The following is a 12,628-nucleotide window of genomic DNA, read 5'->3' as shown; positions in this document are numbered from 1 at the left end:
GCCATTTTTAGGGTTTCTACATGCTGCCGGTGGTCATTTCACAAAAATACTCGGGTCTCCCATAGGATAACATTGGGCTCGGTGCTCGGGCCGAGTACACGAGTATCTTGGGAGGCTCGGCCCGAGCTTCGAGCACCCGAGCTTTTTAGTACTCGCTCATCACTACTAATAAACCTAATACCTGTTTGGTGGAGATGATATTTAATAAAATAAGTAGAAATCCACTAAAAGTTTTGTTTGGTTATATTGCAATCCCGAGATAATCGTCTCCATGCTCCAAATCCATTTTAAAGCCATTTTTAAGGCATTTCGCGCATACATGAAATGAACACATTTTTCTCCAAAACTATAACAGATGCAAGCTTGTCCTGTTTGGTGGAGATGATATTTAATAAAATAAGTAGAAATCCACTAAAAGTTTTGTTTGGTTATCTTGCAATCCCGAGATAATCGTCTCCATGCTCCAAATCCATTTTAAAGCCATTTTTAAGGCATTTCGCGCATACATGAAATGAACACATTTTTCTCCAAAACTATAACAGATGCAAGCTTGTCCTGTTTGGTGGAGATGATATTTAATAAAATAAGTAGAAATCCACTAAAAGTTTTGTTTGGTTATCTTGCAATCCCGAGATAATCGTCTCCATGCTCCAAATCCATTTTAAAGCCATTTTTAAGGCATTTCGCGCATACATGAAATGAACACATTTTTCTCCAAAACTATAACAGATGCAAGCTTGTCCTGTTTGGTGGAGATGATATTTAATAAAATAAGTAGAAATCCACTAAAAGTTTTGTTTGGTTATCTTGCAATCCCGAGATAATCGTCTCCATGCTCCAAATCCATTTTAAAGCCATTTTTAAGGCATTTCGCGCATACATGAAATGAACACATTTTTCTCCAAAACTATAACAGATGCAAGCTTGTCCTGTTTGGTGGAGATGATATTTAATAAAATAAGTAGAAATCCACTAAAAGTTTTGTTTGGTTATCTTGCAATCCCGAGATAATCGTCTCCATGCTCCAAATCCATTTTAAAGCCATTTTTAAGGCATTTCGCGCATACATGAAATGAACACATTTTTCTCCAAAACTATAACAGATGCAAGCTTGTCCTGTTTGGTGGAGATGATATTTAATAAAATAAGTAGAAATCCACTAAAAGTTTTGTTTGGTTATATTGCAATCCCGAGATAATCGTCTCCATGCTCCAAATCCATTTTAAAGCCATTTTTAAGGCATTTCGCGCATACATGAAATGAACACATTTTTCTCCAAAACTATAACAGATGCAAGCTTGTCCTGTTTGGTGGAGATGATATTTAATAAAATAAGTAGAAATCCACTAAAAGTTTTGTTTGGTTATCTTGCAATCCCGAGATAATCGTCTCCATGCTCCAAATCCATTTTAAAGCCATTTTTAAGGCATTTCGCGCATACATGAAATGAACACATTTTTCTCCAAAACTATAACAGATGCAAGCTTGTCCTGTTTGGTGGAGATGATATTTAATAAAATAAGTAGAAATCCACTAAAAGTTTTGTTTGGTTATCTTGCAATCCCGAGATAATCGTCTCCATGCTCCAAATCCATTTTAAAGCCATTTTTAAGGCATTTCGCGCATACATGAAATGAACACATTTTTCTCCAAAACTATAACAGATGCAAGCTTGTCCTGTTTGGTGGAGATGATATTTAATAAAATAAGTAGAAATCCACTAAAAGTTTTGTTTGGTTATCTTGCAATCCCGAGATAATCGTCTCCATGCTCCAAATCCATTTTAAAGCCATTTTAAGGCATTTCGCGCATACATGAAATGAACACATTTTTCTCCAAAACTATAACAGATGCAAGCTTGTCCTGTTTGGTGGAGATGATATTTAATAAAATAAGTAGAAATCCACTAAAAGTTTTGTTTGGTTATCTTGCAATCCCGAGATAATCGTCTCCATGCTCCAAATCCATTTTAAAGCCATTTTTAAGGCATTTCGCGCATACATGAAATGAACACATTTTTCTCCAAAACTATAACAGATGCAAGCTTGTCCTGTTTGGTGGAGATAATATTTAATAAAATAAGTAGAAATCTACTAAAAGTTTCGTTTGTTTATATTTCCATCCTGAGATAATCGTCTCCATGCTCCAAATCCATTTTAAAGCCATTTCAAAGGCATTTTGCGCATACATGAAATGAACACATTTTTCTCCAAAACTATAACACATGCAAGCTTGTCCTGTTTGGTGGAGATGATATTTAATAAAATAAGTAGAAATCCACTAAAAGTTTTGTTTGGTTATCCTGCAATCCCGAGATAATCGTCTCCATGCTCCAAATCCATTTTAAAGCCATTTTTAAGGCATTTCGCGCATACATGAAATGAACGCATTTTTCTCCAAAACTATAACAGATGCAAGCTTGTCCTGTTTGGTGGAGATGATATTTAATAAAATAAGTAGAAATCCACTAAAAGTTTTGTTTGGTTATCTTGCAATCCCGAGATAATCGTCTCCATGCTCCAAATCCATTTTAAAGCCATTTTTAAGGCATTTCGCGCATACATGAAATGAACACATTTTTCTCCAAAACTATAACAGATGCAAGCTTGTCCTGTTTGGTGGAGATGATATTTAATAAAATAAGTAGAAATCTACTAAAAGTTTCGTTTGTTTATATTGCCATCCTGAGATAATCGTCTCCATGCTCCAAATCCATTTTAAAGCCATTTTTAAGGCATTTCGCGAATACATGAAATGAACACATTTTTCTCCAAAACTATAACAGATGCAAGCTTGTCCTGTTTGGTGGAGATAATATTTAATAAAATAAGTAGAAATCTAATAAAAGTTTTGTTTGTTTATATTGCCATCCTGAGATAATCGTCTCCATGCTCCAAATCCATTTTAAAGCCATTTCAAAGGCATTTTGCGCATACATGAAATGAACACATTTTTCTCCAAAACTATAACACATGCAAGCTTGTCCTGTTTGGTGGAGATGATATTTAATAAAATAAGTAGAAATCCACTAAAAGTTTTGTTTGGTTATCTTGCAATCCCGAGATAATCGTCTCCATGCTCCAAATCCATTTTAAAGCCATTTTTAAGGCATTTCGCGCATACATGAAATGAACACATTTTTCTCCAAAACTATAACAGATGCAAGCTTGTCCTGTTTGGTGGAGATGATATTTAATAAAATAAGTAGAAATCTACTAAAAGTTTCGTTTGTTTATATTGCCATCCTGAGATAATCGTCTCCATGCTCCAAATCCATTTTAAAGCCATTTCAAGGGCATTTTGCGCATACATGAAATGAACACATTTTTCTCCAAAACTATAACAGATGCAAGCTTGTCCTGTTTGGTGGAGATGATATTTAATAAAATAAGTAGAAATCCACTAAAAGTTTTGTTTGGTTATCTTGCAATCCCGAGATAATCGTCTCCATGCTCCAAATCCATTTTAAAGCCATTTTTAAGGCATTTCGCGCATACATGAAATGAACACATTTTTCTCCAAAACTATAACAGATGCAAGCTTGTCCTGTTTGGTGGAGATGATATTTAATAAAATAAGTAGAAATCCACTAAAAGTTTTGTTTGGTTATCTTGCAATCCCGAGATAATCGTCTCCATGCTCCAAATCCATTTTAAAGCCATTTTTAAGGCATTTCGCGCATACATGAAATGAACATATTTTTCTCCAAAACTATAACAGATGCAAGCTTGTCCTGTTTGGTGGAGATGATATTTAATAAAATAAGTAGAAATCTACTAAAAGTTTTGTTTGTTTATATTGCCATCCTGAGATAATCGTCTCCATGCTCCAAATCCATTTTAAAGCCATTTTTAAGGCATTTCGCGCATACATGAAATGAACACATTTTTCTCCAAAACTATAACAGATGCAAGCTTGTCCTGTTTGGTGGAGATAATATTTAATAAAATAAGTAGAAATCTACTAAAAGTTTTGTTTGGTTATCTTGCAATCCCGAGATAATCGTCTCCATGCTCCAAATCCATTTTAAAGCCATTTTTAAGGCATTTCGCGCATACATGAAATGAACACATTTTTCTCCAAAACTATAACAGATGCAAGCTTGTCCTGTTTGGTGGAGATGATATTTAATAAAATAAGTAGAAATCTACTAAAAGTTTCGTTTGTTTATATTGCCATCCTGAGATAATCGTCTCCATGCTCCAAATCCATTTTAAAGCCATTTCAAAGGCATTTTGCGCATACATGAAATTAACACATTTTTCTCCAAAACTATAACACATGCAAGCTTGTCCTGTTTGGTGGAGATGATATTTAATAAAATAAGTAGAAATCCACTAAAAGTTTTAGTGGATTTCTACTTATTTTATTAAATATCATCTCCACCAAACAGGACAAGCTTGCATCTGTTATAGTTTTGGAGAAAAATGTGTTCATTTCATGTATGCGCGAAATGCCTTAAAAATGGCTTTAAAATGGATTTGGAGCATGGAGACGATTATCTCGGGATTGCAAGATAACCAAACAAAACGTTTAGTGGATTTCTACTTATTTTATTAAATATCATCTCCACCAAACAGGACAAGCTTGCATCTGTTATAGTTTTGGAGAAAAATGTGTTCATTTCATGTATGCGCGAAATGCCTTAAAAATGGCTTTAAAATGGATTTGGAGCATGGAGACGATTATCTCGGGATTGCAAGATAACCAAACAAAACTTTTAGTGGATTTCTACTTATTTTATTAAATATCATCTCCACCAAACAGGACAAGCTTGCATCTGTTATAGTTTTGGAGAAAAATGTGTTCATTTCATGTATGCGCGAAATGCCTTAAAAATGGCTTTAAAATGGATTTGGAGCATGGAGACGATTATCTCGGGATTGCAAGATAACCAAACAAAACTTTTAGTGGATTTCTACTTATTTTATTAAATATCATCTCCACCAAACAGGACAAGCTTGCATGTGTTATAGTTTTGGAGAAAAATGTGTTCATTTCATGTATGCGCGAAATGCCTTAAAAATGGCTTTAAAATGGATTTGGAGCATGGAGACGATTATCTCGGGATTGCAAGATAACCAAACAAAACTTTTAGTGGATTTCTACTTATTTTATTAAATATCATCTCCACCAAACAGGACAAGCTTGCATGTGTTATAGTTTTGGAGAAAAATGTGTTCATTTCATGTATGCGCGAAATGCCTTAAAAATGGCTTTAAAATGGATTTGGAGCATGGAGACGATTATCTCGGGATTGCAAGATAACCAAACAAAACTTTTAGTGGATTTCTACTTATTTTATTAAATATCATCTCCACCAAACAGGACAAGCTTGCATCTGTTATAGTTTTGGAGAAAAATGTGTTCATTTCATGTATGCGCGAAATGCCTTAAAAATGGCTTTAAAATGGATTTGGGGCATGGAGACGATTATCTCGGGATTGCAAGATAACCAAACAAAACTTTTAGTGGATTTCTACTTATTTTATTAAATATCATCTCCACCAAACAGGACAAGCTTGCATGTGTTATAGTTTTGGAGAAAAATGTGTTCATTTCATGTATGCGCAAAATGCCTTTGAAATGGCTTTAAAATGGATTTGGAGCATGGAGACGATTATCTCAGGATGGCAATATAAACAAACGAAACTTTTAGTAGATTTCTACTTATTTTATTAAATATTATCTCCACCAAACAGGACAAGCTTGCATCTGTTATAGTTTTGGAGAAAAATGTGTTCATTTCATGTATGCGCGAAATGCCTTAAAAATGGCTTTAAAATGGATTTGGAGCATGGAGACGATTATCTCGGGATTGCAAGATAACCAAACAAAACTTTTAGTGGATTTCTACTTATTTTATTAAATATCATCTCCACCAAACAGGACAAGCTTGCATCTGTTATAGTTTTGGAGAAAAATGTGTTCATTTCATGTATGCGCGAAATGCCTTAAAAATGGCTTTAAAATGGATTTGGAGCATGGAGACGATTATCTCAGGATTGCAAGATAACCAAACAAAACTTTTAGTGGATTTCTACTTATTTTATTAAATATCATCTCCACCAAACAGGACAAGCTTGCATCTGTTATAGTTTTGGAGAAAAATGTGTTCATTTCATGTATGCGCGAAATGCCTTAAAAATGGCTTTAAAATGGATTTGGAGCATGGAGACGATTATCTCGGGATTGCAAGATAACCAAACAAAACTTTTAGTGGATTTCTACTTATTTTATTAAATATCATCTCCACCAAACAGGACAAGCTTGCATCTGTTATAGTTTTGGAGAAAAATGTGTTCATTTCATGTATGCGCGAAATGCCTTAAAAATGGCTTTAAAATGGATTTGGAGCATGGAGACGATTATCTCGGGATTGCAAGATAACCAAACAAAACTTTTAGTGGATTTCTACTTATTTTATTAAATATCATCTCCACCAAACAGGACAAGCTTGCATCTGTTATAGTTTTGGAGAAAAATGTGTTCATTTCATGTATGCGCGAAATGCCTTAAAAATGGCTTTAAAATGGATTTGGAGCATGGAGACGATTATCTCGGGATTGCAAGATAACCAAACAAAACTTTTAGTGGATTTCTACTTATTTTATTAAATACCATCTCCACCAAACAGGACAAGCTTGCATGTGTTATAGTTTTGGAGAAAAATGTGTTCATTTCATGTATGCGCGAAATGCCTTAAAAATGGCTTTAAAATGGATTTGGAGCATGGAGACGATTATCTCGGGATTGCAAGATAACCAAACAAAACTTTTAGTGGATTTCTACTTATTTTATTAAATATCATCTCCACCAAACAGGACAAGCTTGCATGTGTTATAGTTTTGGAGAAAAATGTGTTCATTTCATGTATGCGCAAAATGCCTTTGAAATGGCTTTAAAATGGATTTGGAGCATGGAGACGATTATCTCAGGATGGCAATATAAACAAACGAAACTTTTAGTAGATTTCTACTTATTTTATTAAATATTATCTCCACCAAACAGGACAAGCTTGCATCTGTTATAGTTTTGGAGAAAAATGTGTTCATTTCATGTATGCGCGAAATGCCTTAAAAATGGCTTTAAAATGGATTTGGAGCATGGAGACGATTATCTCAGGATGGCAATATAAACAAACGAAACTTTTAGTAGATTTCTACTTATTTTATTAAATATCATCTCCACCAAACAGGACAAGCTTGCATCTGTTATAGTTTTGGAGAAAAATGTGTTCATTTCATGTATGCGCGAAATGCCTTAAAAATGGCTTTAAAATGGATTTGGAGCATGGAGACGATTATCTCGGGATTGCAAGATAACCAAACAAAACTTTTAGTAGATTTCTACTTATTTTATTAAATATTATCTCCACCAAACAGGACAAGCTTGCATCTGTTATAGTTTTGGAGAAAAATGTGTTCATTTCATGTATGCGCGAAATGCCTTAAAAATGGCTTTAAAATGGATTTGGAGCATGGAGACGATTATCTCAGGATGGCAATATAAACAAACAAAACTTTTAGTAGATTTCTACTTATTTTATTAAATATCATCTCCACCAAACAGGACAAGCTTGCATCTGTTATAGTTTTGGAGAAAAATGTGTTCATTTCATGTATGCGCGAAATGCCTTAAAAATGGCTTTAAAATGGATTTGGAGCATGGAGACGATTATCTCGGGATTGCAAGATAACCAAACAAAACTTTTAGTGGATTTCTACTTATTTTATTAAATATCATCTCCACCAAACAGGACAAGCTTGCATGTGTTATAGTTTTGGAGAAAAATGTGTTCATTTCATGTATGCGCGAAATGCCTTAAAAATGGCTTTAAAATGGATTTGGAGCATGGAGACGATTATCTCGGGATTGCAAGATAACCAAACAAAACTTTTAGTGGATTTCTACTTATTTTATTAAATATCATCTCCACCAAACAGGACAAGCTTGCATGTGTTATAGTTTTGGAGAAAAATGTGTTCATTTCATGTATGCGCGAAATGCCTTAAAAATGGCTTTAAAATGGATTTGGAGCATGGAGACGATTATCTCGGGATTGCATGATAACCAAACAAAACTTTTAGTGGATTTCTACTTATTTTATTAAATATCATCTCCACCAAACAGGACAAGCTTGCATCTGTTATAGTTTTGGAGAAAAATGTGTTCATTTCATGTATGCGCGAAATGCCTTAAAAATGGCTTTAAAATGGATTTGGAGCATGGAGACGATTATCTCGGGATTGCAAGATAACCAAACAAAACTTTTAGTGGATTTCTACTTATTTTATTAAATATCATCTCCACCAAACAGGACAAGCTTGCATGTGTTATAGTTTTGGAGAAAAATGTGTTCATTTCATGTATGCGCAAAATGCCTTTGAAATGGCTTTAAAATGGATTTGGAGCATGGAGACGATTATCTCAGGATGGCAATATAAACAAACGAAACTTTTAGTAGATTTCTACTTATTTTATTAAATATTATCTCCACCAAACAGGACAAGCTTGCATCTGTTATAGTTTTGGAGAAAAATGTGTTCATTTCATGTATGCGCGAAATGCCTTAAAAATGGCTTTAAAATGGATTTGGAGCATGGAGACGATTATCTCGGGATTGCAAGATAACCAAACAAAACTTTTAGTGGATTTCTACTTATTTTATTAAATATCATCTCCACCAAACAGGACAAGCTTGCATCTGTTATAGTTTTGGAGAAAAATGTGTTCATTTCATGTATGCGCGAAATGCCTTAAAAATGGCTTTAAAATGGATTTGGAGCATGGAGACGATTATCTCAGGATTGCAAGATAACCAAACAAAACTTTTAGTGGATTTCTACTTATTTTATTAAATATCATCTCCACCAAACAGGACAAGCTTGCATCTGTTATAGTTTTGGAGAAAAATGTGTTCATTTCATGTATGCGCGAAATGCCTTAAAAATGGCTTTAAAATGGATTTGGAGCATGGAGACGATTATCTCGGGATTGCAAGATAACCAAACAAAACTTTTAGTTGATTTCTACTTATTTTATTAAATATCATCTCCACCAAACAGGACAAGCTTGCATCTGTTATAGTTTTGGAGAAAAATGTGTTCATTTCATGTATGCGCGAAATGCCTTAAAAATGGCTTTAAAATGGATTTGGAGCATGGAGACGATTATCTCGGGATTGCAAGATAACCAAACAAAACTTTTAGTGGATTTCTACTTATTTTATTAAATATCATCTCCACCAAACAGGACAAGCTTGCATGTGTTATAGTTTTGGAGAAAAATGTGTTCATTTCATGTATGCGCGAAATGCCTTAAAAATGGCTTTAAAATGGATTTGGAGCATGGAGACGATTATCTCGGGATTGCAAGATAACCAAACAAAACTTTTAGTGGATTTCTACTTATTTTATTAAATATCATCTCCACCAAACAGGACAAGCTTGCATCTGTTATAGTTTTGGAGAAAAATGTGTTCATTTCATGTATGCGCGAAATGCCTTAAAAATGGCTTTAAAATGGATTTGGAGCATGGAGACGATTATCTCAGGATTGCAAGATAACCAAACAAAACTTTTAGTGGATTTCTACTTATTTTATTAAATATCATCTCCACCAAACAGGACAAGCTTGCATCTGTTATAGTTTTGGAGAAAAATGTGTTCATTTCATGTATGCGCGAAATGCCTTAAAAATGGCTTTAAAATGGATTTGGAGCATGGAGACGATTATCTCGGGATTGCAAGATAACCAAACAAAACTTTTAGTGGATTTCTACTTATTTTATTAAATATCATCTCCACCAAACAGGACAAGCTTGCATCTGTTATAGTTTTGGAGAAAAATGTGTTCATTTCATGTATGCGCGAAATGCCTTAAAAATGGCTTTAAAATGGATTTGGAGCATGGAGACGATTATCTCGGGATTGCAAGATAACCAAACAAAACTTTTAGTGGATTTCTACTTATTTTATTAAATATCATCTCCACCAAACAGGACAAGCTTGCATGTGTTATAGTTTTGGAGAAAAATGTGTTCATTTCATGTATGCGCGAAATGCCTTAAAAATGGCTTTAAAATGGATTTGGAGCATGGAGACGATTATCTCGGGATTGCAAGATAACCAAACAAAACTTTTAGTGGATTTCTACTTATTTTATTAAATATCATCTCCACCAAACAGGACAAGCTTGCATGTGTTATAGTTTTGGAGAAAAATGTGTTCATTTCATGTATGCGCAAAATGCCTTTGAAATGGCTTTAAAATGGATTTGGAGCATGGAGACGATTATCTCAGGATGGCAATATAAACAAACGAAACTTTTAGTAGATTTCTACTTATTTTATTAAATATTATCTCCACCAAACAGGACAAGCTTGCATCTGTTATAGTTTTGGAGAAAAATGTGTTCATTTCATGTATGCGCGAAATGCCTTAAAAATGGCTTTAAAATGGATTTGGAGCATGGAGACGATTATCTCAGGATGGCAATATAAACAAACGAAACTTTTAGTAGATTTCTACTTATTTTATTAAATATCATCTCCACCAAACAGGACAAGCTTGCATCTGTTATAGTTTTGGAGAAAAATGTGTTCATTTCATGTATGCGCGAAATGCCTTAAAAATGGCTTTAAAATGGATTTGGAGCATGGAGACGATTATCTCGGGATTGCAAGATAACCAAACAAAACTTTTAGTAGATTTCTACTTATTTTATTAAATATTATCTCCACCAAACAGGACAAGCTTGCATCTGTTATAGTTTTGGAGAAAAATGTGTTCATTTCATGTATGCGCGAAATGCCTTAAAAATGGCTTTAAAATGGATTTGGAGCATGGAGACGATTATCGCAGGATGGCAATATAAACAAACAAAACTTTTAGTAGATTTCTACTTATTTTATTAAATATCATCTCCACCAAACAGGACAAGCTTGCATCTGTTATAGTTTTGGAGAAAAATATGTTCATTTCATGTATGCGCGAAATGCCTTAAAAATGGCTTTAAAATGGATTTGGAGCATGGAGACGATTATCTCGGGATTGCAAGATAACCAAACAAAACTTTTAGTGGATTTCTACTTATTTTATTAAATATCATCTCCACCAAACAGGACAAGCTTGCATCTGTTATAGTTTTGGAGAAAAATGTAATCATTTCATGTATGCGCGAAATGCCTTAAAAATGGCTTTAAAATGGATTTGGAGCATGGAGACGATTATCTCGGGATTGCAAGATAACCAAACAAAACTTTTAGTGGATTTCTACTTATTTTATTAAATATCATCTCCACCAAACAGGACAAGCTTGCATCTGTTATAGTTTTGGAGAAAAATGTGTTCATTTCATGTATGCGCAAAATGCCTTTGAAATGGCTTTAAAATGGATTTGGAGCATGGAGACGATTATCTCAGGATGGCAATATAAACAAACGAAACTTTTAGTAGATTTCTACTTATTTTATTAAATATCATCTCCACCAAACAGGACAAGCTTGCATCTGTTATAGTTTTGGAGAAAAATGTGTTCATTTCATGTATGCGCGAAATGCCTTAAAAATGGCTTTAAAATGGATTTGGAGCATGGAGACGATTATCTCGGGATTGCAAGATAACCAAACAAAACTTTTAGTGGATTTCTACTTATTTTATTAAATATCATCTCCACCAAACAGGACAAGCTTGCATGTGTTATAGTTTTGGAGAAAAATGTGTTCATTTCATGTATGCGCAAAATGCCTTTGAAATGGCTTTAAAATGGATTTGGAGCATGGAGACGATTATCTCAGGATGGCAATATAAACAAACGAAACTTTTAGTAGATTTCTACTTATTTTATTAAATATTATCTCCACCAAACAGGACAAGCTTGCATCTGTTATAGTTTTGGAGAAAAATGTGTTCATTTCATGTATGCGCGAAATGCCTTAAAAATGGCTTTAAAATGGATTTGGAGCATGGAGACGATTATCTCAGGATGGCAATATAAACAAACGAAACTTTTAGTAGATTTCTACTTATTTTATTAAATATCATCTCCACCAAACAGGACAAGCTTGCATCTGTTATAGTTTTGGAGAAAAATGTGTTCATTTCATGTATGCGCGAAATGCCTTAAAAATGGCTTTAAAATGGATTTGGAGCATGGAGACGATTATCTCGGGATTGCAAGATAACCAAACAAAACTTTTAGTGGATTTCTACTTATTTTATTAAATATCATCTCCACCAAACAGGACAAGCTTGCATCTGTTATAGTTTTGGAGAAAAATGTGTTCATTTCATGTATGCGCGAAATGCCTTAAAAATGGCTTTAAAATGGATTTGGAGCATGGAGACGATTATCTCGGGATTGCAAGATAACCAAACAAAACTTTTAGTGGATTTCTACTTATTTTATTAAATATCATCTCCACCAAACAGGACAAGCTTGCATGTGTTATAGTTTTGGAGAAAAATGTGTTCATTTCATGTATGCGCAAAATGCCTTTGAAATGGCTTTAAAATGGATTTGGAGCATGGAGACGATTATCTCAGGATGGCAATATAAACAAACGAAACTTTTAGTAGATTTCTACTTATTTTATTAAATATTATCTCCACCAAACAGGACAAGC

This window comes from Anomaloglossus baeobatrachus, unplaced genomic scaffold, assembly GCF_048569485.1.
Source record: "Anomaloglossus baeobatrachus isolate aAnoBae1 unplaced genomic scaffold, aAnoBae1.hap1 Scaffold_82, whole genome shotgun sequence".
Classification (NCBI taxonomy): domain Eukaryota; kingdom Metazoa; phylum Chordata; class Amphibia; order Anura; family Aromobatidae; genus Anomaloglossus; species Anomaloglossus baeobatrachus.
Note: the sequence above shows the minus strand (reverse complement) of the source record.